A 6,000-nucleotide genomic window follows, 5' to 3' on the forward strand; every position below is an offset into this window, starting at 1 on the left:
GGGAAAGCCTATAGGATAAGGAAAATACAGGCTTGGTAGAGGACACTTAGTTCCACCTCTTCCACAATACCTTCCCTTATTTTTTTTTTACCTCAGGTTTCGCCTGTCCTATAACAATATAATTTAAATGCAAACCCAATATTCATAATTACAATACCTACAGATGATTACTAACAAGCCAGAAGAAAACCATTCATTAGGACAAGGCATTAGGATTTTAATACAACCCCCCATTATCATCAGTTCAATACATACAAGAATATATTAACCAGCTCTAAAAGAAATAAAACTAATACAGAAGAGGTATCAAGAAACCTTCAATGCTGCAAACAGATTCAGACACCACTGAGAATAATACATTTGAAAAAAAAAAAAAAAACTTCAATAACAAGAAGCCTCGTGTATTTTCCTCGCCACATTAAAATCCTCACTAACAGACGTCTAACAATAACAAAATAAGCCTGAATGTTTACGTGTGAAAAATCAGATTGCGAGTGTGCAGTAAGCTGGCACCGTATGTCAGAAGTATTATCACAACACAATAAATCGAGTAAATAGGAGAGAGAGAGAGAGAGAGAGAGAGAGAGAGAGAGAGAGAGAGAGAGAGAGAAACACTAACCTCTTCAGCCCTTGGACGTTGTAAATTTATGTTTTTAGTATCTAGACGATTTAATCCAGCTTAATAGACGTAGTGAAGGAGTAAGTAAAGCCTATATCGGACCTCTCTCTCACACACACACACACACACACACACACACACACACACACACACACACACACACACACACACACACGCTCATTCACAGCTAACATAAACAAACAGAAGCACGTGCGCCCGCCCACAACAGACTACAAATTAGTGTGTGTGTGTGTGTGTGTGTGTGTGTGTGTGTGTGTGTGTGTGTATGTGTGTGTGTGTGAGAGAGAGAGAGAGAGAGAGGGGGGGGGGCTATAAGCAAGATAACGCCTGAGTAATAATGTGATTCTAATTTGCATATAATCACAAACAACGCAGCGCAGTATTAAGCGATTCTTTGCCTCCTTGTGCACGTACACTAAAGCTTCTGATCTTCCTGAAACTGAAACTCTAGATCTAGCTGAAACAAACTTGCTAAAACTGAACTCTTTTTCGTTAATGGATAATGTTTGTAATACTGCCCATCATTACTCTCTCTCTCTCTCTCTCTCTCTCTCTCTCTCTCACACACACACACACACACACACACACACACACACACACACACACACACAATGAAAAAATCGAACTCAAGCGTGCTGTACAAATACCACCAAGATGTACTAATTTTTCTCTCTCTCTCTCTCTCTCTCTCTCTCTCTCTCTCTCTCTCTCTCTCTCTCTCTCTCTCTCTCTCTCTCCACAGCTACCGAAGTTTCCCCGAACTGTTTCAATGGCTGGCTTCCGTCGCTTTTGACAGGCCGAACAAGGACGAGGGTGAAACAGCGTGTGGGGAAGATAAAACAGGGAGTGGAAAAGGTAAAACAGGGAGTGGGATGAGAGAAACAGGGGTGAGAAGGGTGACACAGGGAGTGGTAAGAGTGAAAAAGGGAGGGGTTAGGGTGAAAAAAGAAGCGGGGAGCTAAAATCGGGGGTGAGAAGGGTGAAACAGGGAGTAGGAAGAATGAAACAGAGACTGAGAAGGGTGGAAACAGGCTGATAAACACAATGTAGATAAACGAAAAAGGACTCTCTCTCTCTCTCTCTCTCTCTCCCAAGAATAGGTAAAATCCTCTCAACCATCATACATACCAATCTCCCATAAGGGCTACAGTACGTTCCATTTCGCTTCAAAGTCGCTCGTACAGTATCCACTCTTTCGCCTTACCTGGGGAAGAGAAAATACTTGGATTAGGAATTATGGAAAAAAAATAATGAAGCACGAAATATTAAACAGCCTATTTCTACAGCCAATTTTACATTCAGTTCCTCATTTTTAAGAAGCAAAGGAACGGGCAAGATATGGGCCGTGTTCTAGTCAACATAGTGGCCAATCATCACATCCCAGTTCATATTTTTAAGGTGAATCATATTCATTTGTTAAAAAGATAAATTAAAAAAATATCAAGGAGTAATACGTAAAATAAGACAAACTGATGAGAATATGTACTATGTTCTTTTCATCTTAATTTACTCCAGATTTTCATCCCTTTCAGCTTACTTCACTTATCTCTGTAACACAAAAACACAATGCTACTGCTCTACCTCCTTACCATAGTACGTGTTTGTGACTAACATTATATTCTAGTGTTAATCTCTCGTTACAACTGAGCATTCATAATGGTGAAATCGGAATTTTAGGCCAAATTTAAGAGGAAACGAGTAAAGAATACCTCTCAAGCCCACGAGCATAAGCTTCTTTTGTCCAAGGATATAGTCGGTCAGTAAGTTGATGACCCGTGCTTACTGTGGATTCCTCGTTTATGGGAGCAATTGCAAACGGAGCGGGGTTTGCAGGAGGGCCACTGGCATCACAGCAAATGGTCTGTGTCCTAACGGGTATCGGAGGCTTCGTTACACCTCTTCCTAAACGATCTATTTGCAGACTGGACCGTAACATTCCACTGAGTTGTATTTATATATTTGTCGACATACTTTGCTCCAATAACACAGAAGAGGATAATGATGTGTAATGGGCAAAGTAAATCGCTTAGGCAGGGAAGTTACAAAATTTCCCAAAACACTTAACCCAGTGGTAACCTAAACCAACCCTGGTGTATTCCCAGATCTCGTTTTCACCACAATATCCAAGAGATCGAGATTAGCTTGGTGTCCTTATAGCATCTTTTTAGACTATATATCTGCTCTATTCCAGCCCCAGCCTTACTTCTCGTTCCTACCACATCACTCAACAGGCAGAGATTATTTGTGGAAACCGGAAGGTGAGCAAAGGAGATGGGGAATTGTGGAATTACGCGGGTGTCTGACGGACAAGGAAAACACCCAAATATTCAATTAACAACCCAGGTCTCTAATTCAGCTCTATGTGCAAAGAGCTATGAAGCGCTTACGAGAGAATATTACGGCAAAATATGTAAAATAAATCGCTAAGGAAGAGGCAGTATGATGAATTCTATGCCACCGAGAATGCAGGGGAAGGGGGAAGTAAGGAGAGGGAAGGAGCAAGGGGAGGGAGAGAGAAGGGAGGGATGAGGGGGGAGTAAAAGGAGGAAGGGAGGAGAGAGAAGTAAGGGAAGTAAAAGAGGAGGGAGGAGTAAGTGGAGTGAGGGAGGAGAGGGGAATAAGGGGAGGGATAATGGAGGGATAGAAGCAGGAGGAGAGGAGGGAAGTGTGGAAAGATGGAAAGTTTACTGAAGGTTTTCTGGAAGGCCATATAAATGACAACAGCCCTATGTCAACCCTATTCCACCCCAGGTCTAACCCCTGATCACGTTTCCACCGCAAGAGCTGAGAGGCGGGTGTTGCTGGGGAAGGGTTCGCAAGAGTCTCCGCTAATGTAGTTACATACACACACTCCCCCTTCTGGCTAAGCGTAATTCCCACTAAATACGGACAAATACGCAACACTGTGGCTTCGGCTCCAGTTACAATCTCCTCTTATTCACACACACACACACACACACACACACACACACACACACACACACACACTAGTAGTTGTAGTAACAGCAGAGAGGGAAAGTCAAAGTAAACAGTGAGAAAAGTGGGAATGAGAATAATCAAACGAAAGTAAAAAATATAAATGCGAGGGACTGTCACTGATAACAATGATGAGAAGTGAGGGACAGAATGGTACCGGGGAGGAGTTGTTGAGGAGAAGAGAGATAGAGACAGGAAGAAAAGAATGGGAGAGAAAATAGTGAGGGGATAAGGAAGAATCAGGAGGGAAAGACTGGGTGAAAGAAAGATGGTAGCAAGAGGAGGACGGTAAGAGAGACAGGGAGGGGGGAAGGGAGTGAGAATGTGAAGATGGAGAAATGGAAGTGAAGGGAGAGAGAGGAGTTACAGAGAATTTCATGGATTTGCAGCCCACACAGGTTTTATATTCCTTTCTAGGTGAACCAGCCAATATATTTTTACATATCCTCGTACATAACATAAGACTTAAGACCTACTGGAGTTTAGGATCGGGATAGCTTACTGTAATATGTGTGTGTGTGTGAAAGAGAGAGAGAGAGAGAGAGAGAGAGAGAGAGGGGGGGGCGGGGATGTTAGTTATATATTCGTAGAGCAAGAGTGGATCCATCATTACCATATTCTCCCTATCTCTCATTGCCTCTTCCACTCTCTCTCTCTCTCTCTCTCTCTCGTCTTCTTTCATCTCCATAATTGTGTCGCCAACGCACAGTCTTTGAAAGTCCTGGGAGTCTTTGTTGTTGTTGTTGTTGAATGCATTTCAATTTTAAACTTAACCTTTGTCTCAAGCTTCTCTCTCTCTCTCTCTCTCTCTCTCTCTCTCTCTCTCTCTCGTAATCTAACTCAATATTATCCACTCTTGTTCGTTCACTCTCACACTCATTCACTTAAGCTACCCATTCACACACCCTATCAGTTCACATGCAATGTCCGTCACTCACTACGATTTCTTCATTCAATCTTTTACTCGTTCATTCACCATCACCCATCCACTCACATCAGTCTTTATCTTGCACATTCACCCATTCATTCACCATTACCCACTCGGTTACCATCACCTACATACCCTTCACCATCAATTACTCACCATCATCCATTCATTAACATATCCATGCACCCAGCACCAATTATTCATTCATCAAACTCATTCGTTATTCACTCTTCAATTTACCCATTCATTCACTTACAGCCATCCATTCACCCACCTGTTATTCACTCACTATTCATTCACACTCCGTCACCCATTCACTCACGCCACTCAGAGCGTTTCAGCCAATCTCTCAACTTCATCGCGTTGGTAATTTCCAATACGGTATAATGTGCTCCTCTATAGCCTAATGGGAGAGGGTGATGGGGAGATGAGGGATGGGGAGTGGGGGAGTGATTGTGGGGAGATGAGGGAGTGATTGTGGGACGTGAGAGAGTTGATGGGAGATGGGGAAGGGAAGGGAGGTGGGATGGAAAATATGGGTGATGAGAAGGGGTGATGGAAATGGAGTGAAAAGCTATGGGAAGGAAGGACGAGAGGGGTGATGGGGATGGGAGGATAAAGTGTGACTGTGGGGAGATGGGAGAGGGAGATGGAGAGATGGGGTGATGGGGAGGGAAGTATGGGAATGAGGTGGGATGAGGAAGAGTGTTGATGGGTAGGGATAATGTAGATGGAGTGAGGGGAATAAGAAGGAAGAAGGACAAGAGATGGAGTGATGGGGAGGGACAGTGAATGGTATGCAAAGGTGATGGGATGGGGAGAGAGAGTGGTGACAGGGTGAGAGGTGATGGGAGTAAGGGAGGCAAAGCAGGGGTGATGGACCGATGGAGAGGAAAAGAAGAGGGTATGGGGAGCAGGTTAGGTGGAAAGGGGGTGCGGAGTGGTTGGGAAGAGAGGGAGGAAGAAATGACGATGAAGGGAGAGTAAAGGAAAGAAACCGTAGATAGAAACACAGAAAGAGGAGAAAGGAGAAGAGGAAGCAGAGAGGGAAGGAGAAAAAGTGAGATGAGCTGCTGAGGAGATGGAAAGGGGAGGAAGAAGACGATGCAAAGAGGGGCGAAGGAGAATAACGGAGATAAGTTGATGATGAGATATAGAGAGGATACTGAGGGAAGGGAGGGAGGGAGACATAGGCTGAATGGGGAGCAGGGTGATGACGCAATGAAGGGGATCAGAGAAGGGAGAAAGGGAGAGAAAGGGGGGGGGATATAGGGAAGGTATGAAGGAACGGTTGAGGCCATGGAAGGGGAGGGGAGAAGAATGGTATGGAGACAGAAGAAATGGAAGAGAGAGAGGAAGGAATGGGGTGTGGAACGGAAAAAAGTAAGGTGAGGCGAAGGAGAGAAAAAAAGGGAAGAAAGGAAAGAAGAGGAATACATGAAGGGAGAAGGGGGAA

Source organism: Coenobita brevimanus, chromosome 80 (assembly GCF_032717465.1).
Source record: "Coenobita brevimanus isolate Jiangsu-jjx chromosome 80, ASM3271746v2, whole genome shotgun sequence".
Classification (NCBI taxonomy): Eukaryota; Metazoa; Arthropoda; class Malacostraca; order Decapoda; family Coenobitidae; genus Coenobita; species Coenobita brevimanus.